The following is a 23004-nucleotide window of genomic DNA, read 5'->3' on the forward strand; positions in this document are numbered from 1 at the left end:
CTACAGGAGGTGCTCCTGCCCTGAGATCATCCTTGCACCCTCCTATAGACTCATTCCAACAACTCCATCTCCTTCTTATGTTCAGGATTCCACAAATGGACACAACCCTCCAGATGAGGTCTAACAAGAGAGGAGCAGAGGGGCAGAATCCCATCCCTCGACCTGCTGGTTACGCTTCTTTTCATTCCATCCATGTCACGATTGGCCTTCAGGGCTGTGAGCACACATTGTTGCCTCATGTTGAGCTTCTCATCAACCGGCACCCCCAAGCCCTTCTCTGCAGGGCTGCTCTCAATCACATCATCCCTCCTCATCTATTGAAACCATGGATTGCTCCGACCCAAGTGCAGTTCATGCACTTGGCCTTGTTGAACCTCATGAGGACAATGTCAGGCAGCCAAGAGCAATGACCACGCCTCAAATGCCCAATGGGCTCCAGCACAGGATCCATCTGAGAAGCTGGAGCCAAATCTCCACCCAAAGCCCCATCAGAAGTTCCCATCAGGGCGTGTGATCCCTCACAGCTGAACCACAGGACGTGAGGGGATCACGCCTTGGGACGGCACATGCCATGCAGGTCTGTGATCTCACACCCACAGGAGAGGCCGTGCTCCCCGTGGGGGCTTTGATCTGGCAGCTGCCAAACAGAGTGAAAAGCGGTGACGTACCCATAGGATTCGCGTGTCCATCAGCCCTGCGACTCAGTTGGGAACCTGGAGACCTATTGCCTACATTCACATCTGTAAAGAAAGAGAGAGAGCATCTCCCGTGAAATATTCAAGTCTACTTCTTCCAATGCAAATGAGGGAGAACAAAGTTCAAATGCGGAATCACTCCATGGCCCTCGTTTCTCCCCTCCACACAGGAGCAACGTGCAGTTACAAGGTGTGTGGACCACGGTGACCCAAACCAAACCAGGCTCAGAGCTGTCAGGGCAAGGGACACCCTGGAGCTCATACCAGCTCTCAGCTCAGACGCAACCAGCTCTGCCACAGGGATGGGGAGCAGCACGGGGTGGGGGAGGCCACGCTCCTGTGGGGGCTTTGAGCTGGCAGCTTCCAAAGAGACTAAAACGCTGTGACTTACCCATACGATTCACATGTGCATCAGACCTACGACGCAGCCAGGAAGCTGGAAATACTTTGCCCACAGACAGGTCTGTAAAGAAAGAGAAGAGAGCATGTCCTGTGAAATATTCCAATCTACTTCTTCCAATCCCAATGGAGGTGAACAAAGTTCAATCATGGAATCACTCCATGGCCCCCGTCTCTCCCTCCTATGCAGGAGCAACACGCAGTTATGAGGTGTGTGGACCATGGTAACCCAAAACAAATCAGGCTCAGAACTGTCAGGAGAAAGGAAACTTTGGAGCTGACACCAACTCTAAGGTCAGCCCAAACCAGCTCTGCAGCCGGCACGGGGAGCAGCGCAGGGTGGGAGAAGCCGACAAAGACCTTCCCAGGGCAGAGCGCGCAGGGCACAGCACTGACCCGACCCGTTCCCTCTGCTCTTCCACACATCAGAGCTCTGTCTACAAATATAGGAAGGTGAATGTCCTATGAAAGGATCATGAGACCCCAGTGCCACTCACTCCAGTGACGATCTGTGGTGTCTCCCTGAGGCTCCTGGATAAGATGGGGCTGAGAACCCCGGTGGCCTTTGCCTATGGGCACCACTGGAATCCATCCCATTTCCATGAGATGCTGTGATGCACTTCTTCCCAGGGCCCTGCAGTGGAGCTGCCACGGCTCCCTCAGCCCAGCCCGGCCCCGCTGCTCTCCCAGCCCTGCCCCATCCTAACCCCAGTCCCGCTGCCACCCCAAGGAGCGCTGGGCACAGCCCCACGCTGCCCGGGGCTGGGTGCCAGCCCTTGCCTGCCCACACACCTGATCCTCGCGCTCTCCACAGAGCAGCCTGGACATCCCGTGCTCCAAGAACCACCGAGAGGAAGAAGATTATGAGGCTGGTGGGGCTCACAGCCCCCCATGCCTGTGCCATGCTGCTGCTGCTGCTGCCGCTGCTGCTGGCACTGCCGGAGCGGTGCCCTTGGCACAGCACAGCACCTCCAGGCATGGCTCAGTGTTTCTGTGACCTCACAATGCAGCCCGGCAACCGCAGCCCCGCCTGAAGTGACAGCGCGTGATCCCTAGGGCGAGGGCAGGGTGGGCGCCCATGGGTGGTTGGTATCACACTGCTGTGTGCGCTGTTTCATCTGCAACTTCTCCCCTTGCTCTGATCAGTGGAATTCATAGACTCACAGAATCCTAGAATGGATTGGGTTGGAAGGCACCTTAAAGATCATCCAGTTCCAATCTCCCTGCCACGGCCAGGGATGCGTCCCACTGGATCAGGCTGCCCAAGGCCCCATCCAACCTGGCCTTGAACACCTCCAGGGATGGGGCAGCCACAATCTCCCTGGGCAAACCCTGGGTACCTCATCCACCATCATTGTGAAGAAATTCCTCCTTATGTCCAGTCTAAATCTGTCCCTCTCCGGTTTATTCCCATTGCCCCTAATCATGTCTCCACAACCCTGTGTAAACAGTCCCTCCACAACTTTCTTGTAGCCGTTTCAGGTATTGGAAAGTCACTATAAGGTGTCCTCTAAGCCATCCTTTCTCCAGTCTCAACAATTGAAAGTCTCTCAGCCTGTCCTCCTACAGGAGGTGCTCCTGCCCTGAGATCATCCTTGCACCCTCCTATAGACTCATTCCAACAACTCCATCTCCTTCTTATGTTCAGGATTCCACAAATGGACACAACCCTCCAGATGAGGTCTAACAAGAGAGGAGCAGAGGGGCAGAATCCCATCCCTCGACCTGCTGGTTACGCTTCTTTTCATTCCATCCATGTCACGATTGGCCTTCAGGGCTGTGAGCACACATTGTTGCCTCATGTTGAGCTTCTCATCAACCGGCACCCCCAAGCCCTTCTCTGCAGGGCTGCTCTCAATCACATCATCCCTCCTCATCTATTGAAACCATGGATTGCTCCGACCCAAGTGCAGTTCATGCACTTGGCCTTGTTGAACCTCATGAGGACAATGTCAGGCAGCCAAGAGCAATGACCACGCCTCAAATGCCCAATGGGCTCCAGCACAGGATCCATCTGAGAAGCTGGAGCCAAATCTCCACCCAAAGCCCCATCAGAAGTTCCCATCAGGGCGTGTGATCCCTCACAGCTGAACCACAGGACGTGAGGGGATCACGCCTTGGGACGGCACATGCCATGCAGGTCTGTGATCTCACACCCACAGGAGAGGCCGTGCTCCCCGTGGGGGCTTTGATCTGGCAGCTGCCAAACAGAGTGAAAAGCGGTGACGTACCCATAGGATTCGCGTGTCCATCAGCCCTGCGACTCAGTTGGGAACCTGGAGACCTATTGCCTACATTCACATCTGTAAAGAGAGAGAGAGAGCATCTCCTGTGAAATATTCCAGTCTACTTCTTCCAATGCAAATGAGGGAGAACAAAGTTCAAATGCGGAATCACTCCATGGCCCTCGTCTCTCCCATCCACACAGGAGCAACGTGCAGTTACAAGGTGTGTGGACCATGGTGATCCAAAACAAACCAGGCTCAGAGCTGTCAGGGCAAGGGACACCCTGGAGCTCATACCAGCTCTCAGCTCAGACGCAACCAGCTCTGCCACAGGGATGGGGAGCAGCACGGGGTGGGGGAGGCCACGCTCCTGTGGGGGCTTTGAGCTGGCAGCTTCCAAAGAGACTAAAACGCTGTGACTTACCCATACGATTCACATGTGCATCAGACCTACGACGCAGCCAGGAAGCTGGAAATACTTTGCCCACAGACAGGTCTGTAAAGAAAGAGAAGAGAGCATGTCCTGTGAAATATTCCAATCTACTTCTTCCAATCCCAATGGAGGTGAACAAAGTTCAATCATGGAATCACTCCATGGCCCCCGTCTCTCCCTCCTATGCAGGAGCAACACGCAGTTATGAGGTGTGTGGACCATGGTAACCCAAAACAAATCAGGCTCAGAACTGTCAGGAGAAAGGAAACTTTGGAGCTGACACCAACTCTAAGGTCAGCCCAAACCAGCTCTGCAGCCGGCACGGGGAGCAGCGCAGGGTGGGAGAAGCCGACAAAGACCTTCCCAGGGCAGAGCGCGCAGGGCACAGCACTGACCCGACCCGTTCCCTCTGCTCTTCCACACATCAGAGCTCTGTCTACAAATATAGGAAGGTGAATGTCCTATGAAAGGATCATGAGACCCCAGTGCCACTCACTCCAGTGACGATCTGTGGTGTCGCCCTGAGGCTCCTGGATAAGATGGCGCTGAGAACCCCGGTGGCCTTTGCCTATGGGCACCACTGGAATCCATCCCGTTTCCATGAGATGCTGTGATGCACTTCTTCCCAGGGCCCTGCAGTGGAGCTGCCACGGCTCCCTCAGCCCAGCCCGGCCCCGCTGCTCTCCCAGCCCTGCCCCATCCTAACCCCAGTCCCGCTGCCACCCCAAGGAGCGCTGGGCACAGCCCCACGCTGCCCGGGGCTGGGTGCCAGCCCTTGCCTGCCCACACACCTGATCCCCGCGCTCGCCACGGAGCAGCCTGGACATCCCGCGCTCCGAGAACCACCAAGAGGAAGAGGATAATGAGGCTGGTGGGGCTCACAGCCCCCCGTGCCTGCGCCATGCTGCTGCTGCTGCTGCCGCTGCTGCCGGCACTGCCAGAGCGGTGCCCTTGGCACAGCACAGCACCTCCATAAGTGGCTTAGTGCGTCTGTGACCTCACAATGCAGCCCGGCAACCACAGCCCCGCCTGACGTGACAGCGCGTGACCCCCAGGGCGAGGGCAGGGCGGGCGCCCATGGGTGGTTGGTATCACACTGCTGTGTGCGCTGTTTCATCTGCAACTTCTCCCCTTGCTCTGATCAGTGGAATTCATAGACTCACAGAATCCTAGAATGGATTGGGTTGGAAGGGACCTCAAAGGTCATCCAGTTCCACCCCTCCTGCTACAGCCAGGGACGCGTCCCACTGGATCAGGCTGCCCAAGGCCCCATCCAACCTGGCCTTGAACACCTCCAGGGATGGGGCAGCCACAATCTCCCTGGGCAAACCCTGGGTACCTCATCCACCATCATTGTGAAGAAATTCCTCCTTATGTCCAGTCTAAATCTGTCCCTCTCCGGTTTATTCCCATTGCCCCTAATCATGTCTCCACAACCCTGTGTAAACAGTCCCTCCACAACTTTCTTGTAGCCGTTTCAGGTATTGGAAAGTCACTATAAGGTGTCCTCTAAGCCATCCTTTCTCCAGTCTCAACAATTGAAAGTCTCTCAGCCTGTCCTCCTACAGGAGGTGCTCCTGCCCTGAGATCATCCTTGCACCCTCCTATAGACTCATTCCAACAACTCCATCTCCTTCTTATGTTCAGGATTCCACAAATGGACACAACCCTCCAGATGAGGTCTAACAAGAGAGGAGCAGAGGGGCAGAATCCCATCCCTCGACCTGCTGGTTACGCTTCTTTTCATTCCATCCATGTCACGATTGGCCTTCAGGGCTGTGAGCACACATTGTTGCCTCATGTTGAGCTTCTCATCAACCGGCACCCCCAAGCCCTTCTCTGCAGGGCTGCTCTCAATCACATCATCCCTCCTCATCTATTGAAACCATGGATTGCTCCGACCCAAGTGCAGTTCATGCACTTGGCCTTGTTGAACCTCATGAGGACAATGTCAGGCAGCCAAGAGCAATGACCACGCCTCAAATGCCCAATGGGCTCCAGCACAGGATCCAACTGAGAAGGTGGAGCCAAGTCTGCACCCAAAGCCCCATCAGACGTTCCCATCAGGGCCTGTGATCCCTCACAGCTGAACCACAGGACGTGAGGGGATCACGCCTTGGGACGGCACACGCCATGCAGGTCTGTGATCTCACACCCACAGGAGAGGCCGCGATCCCATGGGGGCTTTGATCTGGCAGCTGCCAAACAGAGTGAAAAGCGGTGACGTACCCATAGGATTCGCGTGTCCATCAGCCCTGCGACTCAGTTGGGAACCTGGAGACCTATTGCCTACATTCACATCTGTAAAGAAAGAGAGAGAGCATCTCCCGTGAAATATTCAAGTCTACTTCTTCCAATGCAAATGAGGGAGAACAAAGTTCAAATGCGGAATCACTCCATGGCCCTCGTTTCTCCCCTCCACACAGGAGCAACGTGCAGTTACAAGGTGTGTGGACCACGGTGACCCAAACCAAACCAGGCTCAGAGCTGTCAGGGCAAGGGACACCCTGGAGCTCATACCAGCTCTCAGCTCAGACGCAACCAGCTCTGCCACAGGGATGGGGAGCAGCACGGGGTGGGGGAGGCCACGCTCCTGTGGGGGCTTTGAGCTGGCAGCTTCCAAAGAGACTAAAACGCTGTGACTTACCCATACGATTCACATGTGCATCAGACCTACGACGCAGCCAGGAAGCTGGAAATACTTTGCCCACAGACAGGTCTGTAAAGAAAGAGAAGAGAGCATGTCCTGTGAAATATTCCAATCTACTTCTTCCAATCCCAATGGAGGTGAACAAAGTTCAATCATGGAATCACTCCATGGCCCCCGTCTCTCCCTCCTATGCAGGAGCAACACGCAGTTATGAGGTGTGTGGACCATGGTAACCCAAAACAAATCAGGCTCAGAACTGTCAGGAGAAAGGAAACTTTGGAGCTGACACCAACTCTAAGGTCAGCCCAAACCAGCTCTGCAGCCGGCACGGGGAGCAGCGCAGGGTGGGAGAAGCCGACAAAGACCTTCCCAGGGCAGAGCGCGCAGGGCACAGCACTGACCCGACCCGTTCCCTCTGCTCTTCCACACATCAGAGCTCTGTCTACAAATATAGGAAGGTGAATGTCCTATGAAAGGATCATGAGACCCCAGTGCCACTCACTCCAGTGACGATCTGTGGTGTCTCCCTGAGGCTCCTGGATAAGATGGGGCTGAGAACCCAGGTGGCCTTTGCCTATGGGCACCACTGGAATCCATCCCGTTTCCATGAGATGCTGTGATGCACTTCTTCCCAGGGCCCTGCAGTGGAGCTGCCACGGCTCCCTCAGCCCAGCCCGGCCCCGCTGCTCTCCCAGCCCTGCCCCATCCTAACCCCAGTCCCGCTGCCACCCCAAGGAGCGCTGGGCACAGCCCCACGCTGCCCGGGGCTGGGTGCCAGCCCTTGCCTGCCCACACACCTGACCCCCGCGCTCGCCACGGAGCAGCCTGGACATCCCGCGCTCCGAGAACCACCAAGAGGAAGAGGATAATGAGGCTGGTGGGGCTCACAGCCCCCCGTGCCTGCGCCATGCTGCTGCTGCTGCTGCCGCTGCTGCCGGCACTGCCAGAGCGGTGCCCTTGGCACAGTACAGCACCTCCATAAGTGGCTTAGTGCGTCTGTGACCTCACAATGCAGCCCGGCAACCACAGCCCCGCCTGACGTGACAGCGCGTGATCCCCAGGGCGAGGGCAGGGTGGGCGCCCATGGGTGGTTGGTATCACACTGCTGTGTGCGCTGTTTCATCTGCAACTTCTCCCCTTGCTCTGATCAGTGGAATTCATAGACTCACAGAATCCTAGAATGGATTGGGTTGGAAGGGACCTCAAAGATCATCCAGTTCCAACCCCCCTGCCATGGACACGGACGCGTCCAACTAGATCAGGCTGCCCAAGGCCCCATCCAAAATGGCCTGAACACCTCCAGGGATGGGGCAGCCACAACCTCCCTGTGGAACACCTGAGTACCTCTTCACCATCATTGTGAAGAAATTCCTCCTTATGTCCAGTCTACATCTGCCCCTCTCCAGTTTATTCCCATTGCCCCTAATCATGTCACCACAACCCTGTGTAAACAGCCCCTCCACATCTTTCTTGTAGCCCCTTCAATTATTGATAGTTGCTATACGGTCTCCTCTGAGCCATCAGTTCTCCAGGCTGAACAACCTCAACTCTCTCAGCCTGTCCTCCTACAGGAGGTGTTCCAGATCTCAGATCACCCCTGCAGCCTCCTCTGGACATATTCCAACAGCTCCATATCCTCTTTAATTTACGGATTCCAGAAATGGACAGAACACTCCAGATGAGGTCTCACAAGAGAGGAACAGAGAGGAAAAATCCCATCCCTCAACATGCTGGCCACGCTTCTTTTGGTGCACCCCAGGGCACGGTTCGCCTTCAGGGCCGTGAGTGCACATTGCCTTCTCATGTCGAGCTTCTCATCGACCGGCACGCCCAAGCCCTTCTCTACACGGCTGTTCTCACTCACATCATCCCCCATCCTCTATTGAAATCATACATTGCTCCAACCACGTGTAGGACACGCTCTTGGCCTTGTTGAACCTCATGAGGACAATGTCAGTCAGCCAAGAGTGATGACCACCACTGGGATGCCCAGAGGACTCCAGCACAGGATCCATCTGAGAAGCTGGAGCCACACCTGCACCCAAAGCCCCATCAGAAGTTCCCATCACAGCCTGTGATCCCTCACAGCTGAACCACAGGACATGAGGGGATCACGCCTTGGGACGGCACACGCCATGCAGGTCTGTAGTCTCACACGTATAGGAAAGGCCACGTCCCCATGGGGGTTTTGAGCTGACAGCTCCCAAATGGAGAGAAAAGCCATTGACGTACCCATATGATTTGCGTGTCCATCAGCGCTGCGGCTCAGTCCAGGACCATGGAAACCCATTGCCTACATTTACGTCTGTAAAGAAAGAGAGAGAGCATCTCCCATGAAATATTCCGGTCTACTTCTTCCAATCGCAATGGAGGTGTACAAAGTTCAATCATGGGATCACTCCATGTTCCTCGCCTCTCCCTTCCACACAGGACTATCGTGCGGTTACTGGGTGTGTGGACCATTCCCATCAAAAAAACCCCCAGGTTTGGAGTTTTCAGAAGACCGCACTCCCTAAACTCACACCAGCTCTAAACTCAGCCCCAACCAGCTCTGCAGCCGACACGGGGAGCAGCGCAGGGTGGAAGAAGCCGGCAAAGTCCTTCCCAGGACAGAGCAACCAGGGCACAGCACTGACCCGACCCGTTCCCTCTGCTCTTCCACACATCAGAGCACTGGCTATAAATATAGGAAGGTGAATGTCCTATGAAAGGATCATGAAACCCCAGTGCCACTCACTCCAGTGACGATCTGTGGTGTCACCCTGATGATCCTGAATAAGATATGGTTGAGAATCCAGGTGGACTTTCCCTACTGGATGGGGGAAAGGCTGTGGATGTAGTCTTCTTGGACTTTGGTAAAGCTTTTGACACAGTTTCTCACAGCATTCTGCTTCAGAAACTATCAGCCTCTGGCCTGGATGGGCGCACATTCTCCTGGGTTGAAAACTAGTTGAACGCCTGGGCCCAGAGAGTGGTGGTAAATGGAGTTAACTCCAGCTGGAGGCCAGTTACAAGTGGGGTTCCTCAGGGCTCAGTACTGGGTCCAGCTCTGTTCAATGTCTTTATCAATGACCTGGATGAAGGCATTCAGTACACCCTTAGTAAGCTTGCAGATGACACTAAGCTGGGTGGAAGCATGGATCTGCTGGAGGGTGGGGAGGCTCTGCAAAGGGATTTGAACAGGCTGGACCGCTGGGCTGAGACCAATGGCATTAGGTTTAAGAAGGCCAAATGCTGGGTCCAGTGCTTGGGGCACAACAACCCTGTGCAGTGCTACAGATTAGGAGAAGTCTGGCTAGAAAGCTGCCTGGAGGAGAAGGACCTGGTGCTGTTGGTTGACAGCCGACTAAACATGAGCCAGCAGTGTGCCCAGATGGCCAAGAAGGCCAATGGCATCTTGGCTTGTATCAGAAATGGTGTGACCAGCAGGTCCAGGGAGGTTATTCTCCCTCTGTACTCGGCACTGGTGAGACCGCACCTCGAATACGGTGTTCAGTTCTGAGTCCCTCACCACAAGAAGGATGTTGAGGCTCTGGAGCGTGTCCAGAGAAGAGCATCGAAGCTGGTGAGGTGGTTGGAGAATAAGTCTTATGAGGAGCGGCTGAGAGAGCTGGGGTTGTTTAGCCTGGAGAAGAGGAGGCTGAGGGGAGACCTTATTACTCTCTACAAGTACCTGAAAGGAGGTTGTGGAGAGGAGGGAGCTGGCCTCTTCTCCCAAGTGACTGAGGACAGGACAAGGGGGAATGGCCTAAAGCTCCGCCAGGGGAGGTTCAGGTTGGATATCAGAAAAAAATTCTTCACAGAAAGAGTCATTGGGCACTGGATCAGGCTGCCCATGGAGGTAGTTGAGTCACCTTCCCTGGAGGTGTTTAAGGAACGGGTTGATGAAGTGCTTAGGGACATGGTTTAAGGGAGTGTTAGGAATGGTTGGACTCAATGATCCAGTGGGTCCTTTCCAACCTAGTGATTCTATGATTCTATGATTCTATTATAGGACAAGGGGGAATGGGGATAGACTGGAGAGTGTCAGATTTAGGTTTGATATACAGAAGACTTTCTTCACTATGAGAGTGGTGAGGCCCTGGCCCAGGTTGCCCAGGGAAGTTGTGGCTGCCCCATCCCTGGAGGTGTTCAAGGCCAGGCTGGATGGGGCCTGGGGCAGCCTGAGCCAGTGGGAGGTGTCCCTGGCCATGGCAGGGGGGTTGTAACTGGATGATCCTTAAGGTCCCTTCCAACCCAAACTATTCTATGTTTCTGTGCTTCTAAGATAATGATTACAACCCTTATCTTCTTGCTGCCCACAGTCTTCAAGATTAACTGCGCAGGTGTGGCCAAGCTTTAAGGTCTCTGGATGGGATTAGTTTTATCCCCGAGGGTATGCAATGAGGTTCCAGGACTAAAGTGTCTTGTCATTCTGTCAAAAAATTAGGACTATGAAGACACTTCTGAGCACATAAAGTTCTCTGAAATCACTGTTGAGTAGAAGCAGGCTGAGGGCAAATCCCGAGTCTTCTCCAGTGCTGAATGAAGTGTACCCCACTTAAGAGCTAAATTATTGTGCATAAATTTCTTTGTTTCAAGAGTAGAAGAGGAAAGGCTGCTGGAGAAGTTGTCTTCGGTACATTTTGTAACCTGCAGAGTTCTATTTTAATGTGTTTTAATCTATTTTAATTTCCCTCCTGGCCGTCTCAATGGCTGCCGAATCCTGTGGCGGACTACAACTCCCGCCATGCCTTGCGGCGGACCCCACGCGCAGCCGTGCCCCATGGCTGCTGATCTCTCTGCGAACTACAACTCCCGGCGTGCCCCGCGGCACTCGCGGCCCCCGCATCGGAAGTCGGTTTCGCCGCTTCCCCTCCGGCGTTTCCGGGTCCCGCGGTGCTCGGGCCGGGTCGGAGCGCGTTCGTTCGGGCCGCGGCATGAGGCCTCGGGGCTGGTTCCTGCCCTCGGCGCTGGGGCTGCTGGGGCTGCTGTCTCTGCGGAGTGCTGCTGCTGGCGGACGGCCTGGGCTTCGGGGACCTGCGTTGTTATGGGCACCCGTCCTCCGCCGCGCCGTGCCTGGACCGGTTGGCGGCCCGCGGGCTGCGCTTCACCGACTTGTACAGCAGTTCCCCCGTCTGCAGCCCCTCGCGGTGCGGCCCGGGGGCGCCCTGGGGCGGGAGGAGCCGGGGGAAGGACGGGGCGAGGGGCCCGGCCCCCTCTCTGCCCTCGTCCCCTTTTCTCTCTGCCTTCGTTCCCCCCTCTCTCTTCCCTGCCACCCCTCCCCCATTTCTGCACTGGTCGCCCCCTTTTTCTGCCCTGGTCCCCTCTTTTCTGTGCTCTCATCCCCCCTTCTGTCTGCCCTCGTCCCGCCTTCTGTCATCTGCCCTCGCCCTCTCTCACCTCTTTTCTTCCACCGTTTGCATCTTGCCCCTTGTATCTCTCGCCCTCTCTGCCTCTCTCCCCTGTCTGCCTTTGCCTCTGACCTTCAGCTGCACCTCTGCCTCCTTTCCCCTCACCTCTGCCCTCTCCTTGCCTTGTCTGCTACTTTCATCCCCCGTCTCTTGCCTCCCGCACCCCCAGCCTCGTGTCCCCCCTATGGCTTCATTCCCCGACCCCCATCTGCCTTCATCCCACGCTAGTCTGCCCCAACCCCCTCTCTGCTTTCATCTCCCCTCTGTGCCCACGTTTCCCCCCAGCTGCCTTCATCCCCACCGTCTACCTTCATCATCCCGCCTCTCTCACGTCTTCCCTCTCTGCCCTCACCCCCCTGACACCCAAAATGCTGACAAATATACTCTCTAGGACTCGTTTGGGGGTTTTAGAAAGCAGGCATCCTTTATCAGGCCTGGGCAACATGAGGGATCGATCCCCGTCAGTCACGTTCAGCGAGACAAATGCTGATTACAGAAGATACTTCCTACTTACATGCCTATGTATACATTTTCCAAGAAATCTCATGCATGTTCTATTATTTTCTAGGGATTCATTTTAATGTTGTTATGAATTTCACAAGAGTCTTATCTATTGCTAATTGGGAGCTGACTGCAGCTCTCCATCTCTGTTTGAGATAGGGAAAGACTGCAAACAGAGCTGAATAGAGAGAAAAACACATCTGTTCAGCACAGATCATGCTTTGCTCAAGACAGAAAAGTGCCTGGAAAAATACTATGTGAAAAAACATGCTATCAAACTCCGTGCTATCAGAGGGATGTTCTGTCTGACTTTCAAAAAATCCAGCTACTTGGATGATCTTAATTAATTAAAATATTCCACTTTTTGTAATAGTAACAACTTTTTGTATAGCCCCCTCTCTTTCCTTATCCCACCTCGCCTCGTTCCCCCTCTTGCCTTATTGAATTTAGGTTGCAGTGCAAGGTTCTGATGTGCTTCTTTATGCTTTCCTGTTGGATGCACTTTGAGATCTGTTCCTGTAGGTGTTTTTAATCCATTTCAACCATCCCGGGACAGTCTCGTGCACTGCAAATGGTTTTAATGAAGGTGCCATACTGGGTGGATCTGTCCGAGCCATGTCAAATGCACTGTATGTTGACCGGTTTGAGGAAATGATGTGATGTGTTGAGCATTTAATGGAGGTGTTAAATTGGGGCCGGGGTTTGGAGGAGTGAGGTGCTGTTCCAGACACAGCTCAAAAGCATCTGTAGGGTGTTGGAACTGAGTCCTCTTTGAGGTCCCTTCCAACCCAAACCACTCTGTGATTCTCTGAAGACCTCCAGCCCCTGGGACCGCTATTCCCTTCCACTGCACTCTCTCCCTCCTCTCACACCAGGCATGGGTTCACCCTTTGGAGTGAGTCTTTACCTTTGTGCCCTCCTTTCCTTGTGCAGGGACCAGGCCTGGAGTCCTTGCCTGGCCCAGGAGACAGAAGGAGGCTGAAGCAGAGTTTGCTGCGAAAACTCTTTATTCTCAGACAGAGAATAGACCAGCAACAGAATCCTAAGCAAACAGAACCATCTGCCGTAGGCATGGATGGGCAATTTGAGGCATGAGGGCAGGATCAAGCAGGTCTGGGCCCCTGAGGCTGCCTTTGGAGCAGCAGGCATTACTCCAGAAGGACATGGTGGTGGCCCCATGCAGCCTGCCCTGCATCCTCTTCCACCTGTTCTCAGGTGCTTCTGCCTTTCAGGACCTGCAGATGCTCCTGCACCTTAGTGAAGAAGTCCACCAGCTTGTTGAGTGGATACAGGCAGGAGCTGGAATAACTTGGCTCCGTTGTTTGGGGCATCTCAACAGGGTTCGAGGTGGTGAGAAAGTGGCTCCAGAAGCGTTGCGTTGCAGTGGCTGCTTTAACTGAGCGCCGCATCATCTGGGTGAGGATCCAGTCACGGAAGTGCCGTGTGGAAGTGTAGACCCCAGGACGACGGGCTCTGGCACAGCCTGCTCCAAAGCTGGTCACTCCCACCAGCCAGAAGTGGTCAGCATAGGAATCTTGGCAGACCAGAGGACCCCCGCTGTCCCCCTGCAAAGAAGGAGAGAGGATTCAGGGGGTGCTGTCAGCGCCAGGGCTGGCTCCTGCTCTCTCCCAGCAGAAGCCAGAGCTGTGTTCCCTGCACAGAAAGGCTCTGCTCCGGCTCTGGAGCCGACAGAACATGGTTGAGGAGGTGGCTGTGGGACTATAAGGCAGGGCTCTCTCTCCTCTCTGCCCAGGGACCCTGGCTGTGGGGCAGAGGGATGTTCCAGGGTTGGCGCCTGGACCTATGGGCTGTTGAGAACGTGGGATGGGCTTTAAGGGCAGAGTCACAGGGCTGTGGGACAGGCTGGACCCTGAGCATGGACAGGCAGTTGGAGAATGGGAGGGGAGCCCAGGAGTGATAGGGACTCAGCGGTGGGAGGGGGACTTGCTGGGTGAACCAGGCACCGGGGTAGGTTGGGGCAGCTGTGCCAGGGCTGCCGGTGCTGCTGGGGCGGGACTGGGATCATGCTCCTACCTGGCAGGTGTCGATGCCGCCTTGTGGATAGTCCGCACACAGGTTGTGGGGGTGGATGTCCCCACGGTACCACCCGCTGCTGTTGCAGACTTGAATGTCAATGAGGGGGACCTTGGCCTCCTGCAGCGCCGGGGGTAGTCCTCCAGCTGTGGACAAGACAGGAATGAGCACCCGGCAGCTGCTGCCAGTTCCCGTCCTCCCTTCCCTAGGGCTTGGCTTTGCCTCCACAGAGGCATTGTGGTGTTCCCTTCCACCCTGCTCTGGCTGACAGCCCATTCCCATCTCCCCAGACACAGATGACTCTGCAGACTGACGTTGGCTCCTGCCTCTGCTGTCAGGACGCCCAGCCCATCTGCCCAGAGTTCCCAGCTTGCACCCAGGATAGAAATGCTTTTGGGGAACTCACATCTGGCCGTGGTGACCCCCCAGCTGCTAACGTAGCAGTTTCTCAGCTGCCAGAGTTGCAGTGAGAAGTCAGGCACGCAGGCGAGCTGCACGTAGGGGCCGCACCGGAAAGGCTCGTACAGTTCCATCAAGGCAATGTCATTCGCCTGAGTGGTGTTATAGTAGTCTTCATGAATGATGATCTGTCTGACGTAGCGCACTTGTGCCTCTGGGCCCATATCAGTTAAGGAGGTGGTACCGGACACCACGCGCCACGCTGGGACATTCCTGGAAGGCAGATGGCGAGAGGGGTGAGAGGGAGCAGAGGCACACGCTGGAGCAGCCCAGCAGCTCCTTGCCTCCTGCTTCCCAAGGGAGCGAGGAAAGCTTCTAGGGCATCTATGCCCCAACATGCCTGAGCCACAAGGACTGTGGAGATGGAGGCATCTGGGATGCAGTGGCACCACCCCAGCCTTTTTCTGGGTGCACTGCAAGGAACCGGGCTGGGAGTTGCCCGTGATGCTGCACACTGGGCCTGTGCCGGGGTTTTGGGGATCTCCCTGTTCCCTGCTCCTCCTTACTGGGCGTCAACGAAGCAGTGGGCTGCTGTCAGCACCCACTGGGGGTGGATGATGGACCCTCCACACACGTGTGAGATGTGCGTCTCGCGGACCTTCTGCACGCTCACAATCCATGGCCAGGCTCCTGGCTGGGCATCTCTGCCCCCAACAACACGCGCTGAGCCATAGCCATAGTAATCCAAGGGCCGGAGTCCGCAGGTCCTGTGGGAACCAGAAACTCATTACTGTTCTGCTCGAGGCATTGATGCTGTTTGGGCAGAAGGTCAGGCACCTTCTCTCCCCACGCGGCATCGCTGCATGGAGCGCAGAGCCAGGGAACCCTGTGGGGTGTGCAGGCATCCACCCCTGTCTCTGCTTTAGCCCCTTAGGGGAGCTGTGCCAGCAGCCTGGGCGCTGGCGAGGAACGGCAGCGACTGCATGGGGTTGGGGAAAGAACCACATGGGGTTGATGAAGCTATTGGGAAGCGAGCATCCTCCAGTAAAGCCCAGCAGCGCTGCCCAAGCTCCCTCCCAGCGCCTGTGCCACTCACTCTCAGGTCTCCCATGATCCCTGCACAGGCTGGCTCATGGCCAGCAGGATGGGTTTTGAAGCCCTCCACAGATGCGGACTCCACCACTGCCCTGGGAAGCCTCTGCCAGTGCTTCATCACTCTTTCAGGAAAGAAAATGTTCCTAATATCCAATTTAAACCACCCGTGGCACAATCTGAGACCATTCCCTTTTGTTCTGTTACTCGTCCCTTGGAGAAATAAAATAACACCTGCCTCAACAAACCCTACTTTCTAGGAGCTGCAGAGAAGGATGAGGTCTCCCCTCAGCCTCCTCTTCTCCAGGCTAAACAGCCCCAGGGGCCTCAGCAGCTCCTCCTAAGAGTTGCTCCCCAGGCCTTTCCCCAACTCTGTTCCCTTCCTCTGAATGCACTCCAGTCCCTCAATGTCTTTCTCGGAGTGAGGGGCCCAAACCTGAACTCAGGATTTGAAGTGCAGCCTCCCCAGCACCTGGTCCAAGGAGACAACCCTTCCCTGCTCCTGCTGGCCACCCCATGGCTGATCTAAGCCAAGATGCTGTTGTTCCTCCTGGCCACCCAGCCACTGCCTGGTCATGTTCTGCTGCTGTTGACCAGCACCCCCAGGTCCTTTTCCTCCACTTTTTCTAAAGCCTGGAGTGTTTCCTGGGGTTGTTGTGACCAACAGCCTGTGCAACTTACTGGCAGGTCTCCCACGATCCCTGCACGGGCAGGTACAGGGCCAGCAGGATGAAGAAGAAGAGCATCTTCATGATGCCAGTAGTGCTAAGGAGGTGAAGAACCAACTGAGAGCTAGTGACAAGCATGGCACCAGCCGACAAACTGCCTGCAGTGCTCACGCTGCTCACAGAGCTCTTGTCCCCAATCTGATGTCACAGAGGGGCTGGTTCTGGGTGCTGGGTATAGTGAACTTGGGGTGGGCTGGAGAGGGGACACGTGGGTCGTTCCAAGCAGGAGGGGAGGCAGGAGGACCCCCGAAATACCCCTGCTGAATGCTCTGCTGCTGGGGTGAGTGTGGGCGGCCTTGGGGCAGGCAGCAGCGCCTGGCTCCGAGCTCTGCCTGCCAAGAGCCAGGAGGGAAACACCAAGGGTGGCAGCCCAGGCTCTCTGGGAAGGGCATAGAAATGTTAAGGTTGGAAGAGTCCTGAAGATTTTCCAGTCCAACCACCAACACAACACCAACCATACTTACTAAGCCATGTCCCAATGTGCCACAGCAACTTGGTATTTTAACACCTACAGGGATGAGGACTCCACCACTGCCCTGGGCAGCCTCTGCCAGGGTTTCACCACTCTTTCAGTAAAGAAATTCTTCCTAACATCCAATCTAAACCTCCTCTAGCCCAACCTGAGTCCATTGCCAATTGTTGTATCTCTTGTCCCTTGGGAGAACAGAACAACACTCACCTCACCACGGCCGCCTTTGCGGGAGCTGCAGAGAACTATGAGGTCTCCCCTCAGCCTCGTCTTCTAGAGACTATACAGCCCCAGGGCCCTCAGCTGCTCCCTCAACCGCCGGGCTCTAGACCCTTCCCCAGCTCCATTCTCTTCTCCACACATGCTCCAGCCCCTAAAGGTCTTTCTTGGCATGAGGGGCCCAAAACTGAACCCAGAATTCTAGGTATAGCCTTCGCAGTGCCGAGTCCAAGAGGACAATCCCTTCCCTGCTCCCGCTGCCCACCCCATGGCTGATGCAAGTCAGGATGCTCTTGGCCTTCTTGGCCACCAGGGCCACTGCTGTAACATGTTTGGCTACTGTTGACCAGCACCCCCAGGTCCTTTTCCTCCACTTTTCCCCAAGCCCGGAGCGTTCCCTGGGGTTGTTGTGACCAACAGCCTGTGCAACTTACTCGCAGGTCTCCCACGATCCCTGCACAGGCAGGCACAGGGCCAGCAGGATGAAGAAGAAGAGCATATTCATGATGCCAGTAGTACTAAGGAGGTGAAGAACCAACTGAGAGCTAGTGACAAGCACGGCACCAGCCGACCGACTGCCAAGGAGAATAACCTCCCTGGACCTGCTGGTCACACCATTTCTGATACAAGCCAGGATGCCATTGGCCTTCTTGGCCACCTGGGTACACTGCTGGCTCATGTTTAGTCGGCTGTCAACGAACACCACCAGGTGCTTCTCCTCCAGGCAGCTTTCTAGCCAGACTTCTCCTAATCTGTAGCACTGCACAGGGTTGTTGTGCCCCAAGTGCAGGACCCGGCATTTGGCCTTGTTCAACCTCATGCCACTGGTCTCAGACCAGCGGTCCAGCCTGTTCAGATCCCTTTGCAGAGCCTCCCACCCTCCAGCAGATCCACACTTCCACCCCGCTTAGTGTCATCTGCAAACTTGCTAAGGGTGTACTCAATGCCTTCATCCAGGTCATTGATAAAGACATTGAACAGGGCTGGACCCAGTACTGAGCCCTGAGGAACCCCACTTGTAACTGGCCTCCAGCTGGAGTTAACTCCATTGACCACCACTCTCTGGGCCCGGCCATCCAACCAGTTTTCAACCCAGGAGAGTGTGAGCCAGTCCAGGCCAGAGGCTGACAGTTTCTGAAGCAGAATGCCGTGAGAAGCTGTAAAAGGCTTTACCGAAGTCCAAGAAGACTACACAGCCTTTCCGCCATCCAGTAGTCGAGTCACTTTGTCAGAGCAGGCGATCAGGTCAGTTTGGCAAGACCTGCCTTTCGTGAACCTGTGTTGACTGGACCTGATCACCCGCTTCTCTTGCATGTGCTTCATGATAGCACTCAAGATCACCTGTTCCATGACTTTCCCCAGTACTGAGGTCAGACTGACAGGCCTGTAGTTCCCCGTATCCTCCCTGCAACCCTTCCTGTGGACAGACACAACATCAGCCAGCCTCCAGTCCAGTGGAACTTCCCCAGTCAGCCAGGACTGCTGGAAGATTATGGAAAGGGGTTTGGAAAGGACATCCGTCAGCTCCTTCAATACCCTTGGGTGGATCCCATCCGGCCCCATAGACTTGTGGGTGTCTAGCTGGGCAAGCAAGTCTCTTACTACCTCCTCTTGATTCATGGGAGCCTCATTCTGCTCCTCTAACTCCTGGGTTTGTACACAGGGGGAACAACTTCCCTTACTATTAAAGACTGAGGCAAAGAAGGCATTAAGTACCTCAGCCTTGTCCTTATCCCCTGTCACTGTTGTTCCTTCTGCATCCAATAGGGACTGAATATTCTCCTTAGTCCGCCTTTCATTGTTAATGTATTTGTAGAAAGATTATTATTATCTTTCACAGATTTGGCCAGTTTGATTTCTAGTTGGGCCTTAGCCCTCCTGATTTTTTCCCTGCACTATCTCACTTCCTCCCTGTAGTCTACCCAAGACACCTGTCCCTTCTTCCAAAGCTCATAGACATCCCTCTTCTTTCTGATATCTCTCAAGATCTCCCTACTCAACCAAGTTGTTTTTTTCCCCCGCCAGCTCCTTTTCTAGAACATGGGGATGGTTTGCTCCTGAGCTGCTAGGATTTCATTTTTGAAGAGAGCCCAGCCATCATGGGCTCCCTTGCCCTTACGGACTGTCTCCCATGGGACTTTGCCAACCAACCTTCTGAACAGTCCAAAGTCTGCCCTCTGGAAGTTTAATGTGACTGTTTTGCTAATCCCCTTCTTCATCTCACCTAGAACTGAAAACCCTATCATCTCATAATCGCTTCGTCCCAGGCGTCCTCCAATCGTCACATCCCCCACAAGGCCTTCCCTGTTCACAAACAGCAGGTCCAGGAGCGCACCCTCCCTTGTCGTCTCACTCACCAGTTGTGCGAGGAAGTTGTCTTCCACACACTCCAGGAACTTCCCAGACTGCTTCCTTTCTGCTGTATTGTACTTCCAGCAGATATCAGGAAGATTGAAGTCTCCCACATGTAAGCCATTTCTCACAACGCACGCTCTCCATTGCTTTTCCTTTCCAAGATCATCATCCAGCTCCATGCCTGGAGCGCTGCTTGGTGCTGGCTGAATCTGCCGGGAGGAGCAGGGTCTCTGTCTGCTGGTTGCAAGGAGTCAGCCCTGCTCTGCTGCAGGGGTGTCATGGGTAGAGTGTGGGCAGACCTGGTGTACAAACTGCTCCTAATGCAAAAGAGCTTCCCAGCATCTGTAATCCCAGTGCTAAGAAACCACAGTCTCCAACATGTTTGAGAGGGAGAGGTTCTTTTACAGCTCTCCCATCTCAGCTGAAGATTTTCGTGGATGTCAGAAACCCTCAGTAATTCTGTTGCATCCAGGGACAACAAAGCAATTCCTGCGAGGGGAGAGCATTGCCTGTGGCTCAGTGCAGAGGGAGCAGAGCTGCTCTGTCCCTCGCTCTTGTTCCCAGCTGCTCAAGGTGTGCACCTTTCTGGGATGGAGGGGGATCAAACTCCCATGTTACCCTGTAAAGCCCCCAGGCCTTGTTCTCCAGTCCCTTCCCCACCTTCCTCACTCTTCCCTGGATGTGCTCCAGGACTTCCCTGTCCTTCTTGTAGTGAGGGCCAAAAACTGAACACAGGTTTCAAGGTACAACCTCAGCAGTGCTGAGTCCAAGGGCACAATCACTTCCCTGGTCCTGCTGCCTACGCTGTTTCTGATACAAGCCAAGATGCTGTTGGCTTTCTTGACCACCTGAGCCACTGCTGGTTCAGGTTCAGCAGCTGATGACCAACACCCCCAAGTCTTTCTCTGCCAGGCAGCTTTGCAGGGACATCCCACTAGATCAGGCTGCCCAAGCCCCATCAAACCTGGCCTTGAACATCTCCAGGGATGGGGCAACATCTCCAGGAATGGGACAACACCTCCAGGAATGGGACAACACCTCCAAGTCTTTCCCAAGCCTGTAGCACTGTATAGGATTGTTGTGTTTCAAGTGCAGGACTCTGCCCTTGTCCTTGTTTAATCTCATCCCAGTGGTCACAGCCCATCGATCCAGTCTGTCCAGATCCCTCTGCAGAGCCTCCCTACCGTTAAGCACCTTGACCCTTCTTCCCAGCTTAGTGTCATCCACAAGCTTACTAAGGGTCCAGTTGATCCCTTCATCCAGGTCATTGATAAAGATATTTAATGGAATTGCACCCAAAGATGACGTGGCTGGCCCATTCCTGGAGGTGTTCAAGGTCAGGCTGGATGGAGCTTTGAGCAACATGATCCAGTGGCAGGTGTCTCTGACCATGGCAGGGGATTGGAAATGGATAGATTTTTGAGGTGCCATCCAACCCAACCCGTTCCACTATGTTCCTAATTGTGCAGTTCTTGATCTCCCACGCCCAGTATTAAGGAAAGCCCTGAATGATCTCTGCTGTTCATGAGGGCAGCAATCCCATCACAAGCAGTGCTGGCAGCGATCGCACGGGGAACACAGCAGCCCCGCAGAGATGGCGGCGGGACTCAGGGCCCCGTCCCCAGCTCTGAACCGAGCACAGTCCGAGGCTGGCGAGTGAAACGAAAAGGAGTTACTAATACAAACAGTGGAATATTTTGATATAAGGTACAGCAGAGCTAAGGGTTCATCTAAGGAATTGTATCTTTTGAAAGTTGGACCGAACATCCCTCTGAGTGCAGGTTTTCTTTCTGACAAGGTTTTCCAGACACAGTTCATTCTTTGGACATGACGACATCTTGTGTTCAGCGTGGTCTGTGCTGAACAGACGTCTCTGCCGTAACCCCCTCTGTTTGCAGTGTTTCCCTGTCTCTAAGGTGAGACCAGGCAGAGCTGGAGCCAAAGCTCCAGATGGGAAGAGTTTGGCCTCTTGTGAAGTTCGTAACAACATTAAAATCAGACCTTGGAAAGGAATAGAACAGGCATAAGATTTCTGGGAAAACTGATCCATAGGCATGGAAGTGGGAAATGGATTCTGTAAGCAGCTTTCGCCTCACTGCTCATGACCGATGGAGATCATTGCCCCATGTTCTCAGCCCTGATGTTCGCTTTCTAAACCTTCAACACAAGTCTCAGGGATTGATTTGTGGCATTTTCAAGCCTCAGAGCTCTATTTGCAGCATTTTCGAGTCAATGGACGAGAGGAAACAGCCTTGAGCTGCGCCAGGGGAGGTTTGAGTTGGGATGGGGAGCCCAGAGGCTTCTCCAGCCTTAATGGTCCTGTGCTCGTGTGACTGAGGGGTGAGAGCCCCTGTGCGGCCCCAGTGCCTCCTGCCAGCATCCCCAGCCTCGTTTTTGATGCAGAAATCCCATTTTTGGTCCAGAAACCCTACTGCCAGGCCTTGGCCCTGTTCCCCCCTCCCCTCAGCACCCACAGCTCCCCCCGAGCCCCGCCCTGTAGGGTGAGGAGGGTGGAACGCAGAGCTGTTGCCTGGCAACAGCGTGGGGGGCGGTGATTGGCCAGCCGAGGGCATGGGGGCAGGGCCAGGCTGTGATTGATGGGTGACAGCAGCCAATGAGAGGGAACCTCCCCTCAGGGCTGGGGGCGGGCAGTGATGGCTCATACCAATCAGAGCGGGATCTGTGTGGGCTGAGCGACAGCCCCGCGGCCAATCAGAGCCCAGCGCTGCCCCCATGGCCAATCACAGCCCAGCGCTGCCACACAGCCAATCAAAGACCAGTGCTGCCCCCGCGGCCAATCACAGCCCAGCGCTGCCCCCACGGCCAATCACAGCCCAGTGCTGCCCCCACAGCCAATCACAGCCCAGTGCTGCCCCCATGGCCAATCACAGCCCAGCCCTGCCCCCACAGCCAATCACAGCCCAGTGCTGCCCCCACGGCCAATCACAACCCAGCGCTGCCCCCACAGCCAATCACAGCCCAGTGCTGCCCCCACGGCCAATCACAGCTCAGGGCCCCGGGGGGACGCGGGCACTGCAGCCGCAGCCCCGGAGCCAGTCAGAGCCGCCTCCCCACACTCTCAGCCAATCGCGGTGCTGCCCCCGGGATCGGCCCCGCACCCCAAATCCCCCCTTCCCATTCCCTCAGCACAGGGAATGCCCTACCTGCAGGGGGAGGTGAGGCCCGGGGAGAGCCCAGAGCTGGGAGGGGAACCACCTTTTGGGGCACAAAGCTTTGTTTTAGGATACAGACTCTCATTTTGAACTAAAAAAACTCTTTTTAAGGCCCATAGCGTCATTTTCAATGAACAAAGTCTGATTTTTTTTATATCCACAGCCTTAGTTTTGGAGACAAAAGCCTCTAAAGGGTTCAAAAGCTCTGTTTTAGCCCCCAACTCCTCCTTTTCAGGAAA

This window comes from Cuculus canorus, unplaced genomic scaffold, assembly GCF_017976375.1.
Source record: "Cuculus canorus isolate bCucCan1 unplaced genomic scaffold, bCucCan1.pri scaffold_65_arrow_ctg1, whole genome shotgun sequence".
NCBI lineage: Eukaryota > Metazoa > Chordata > Aves > Cuculiformes > Cuculidae > Cuculus > Cuculus canorus.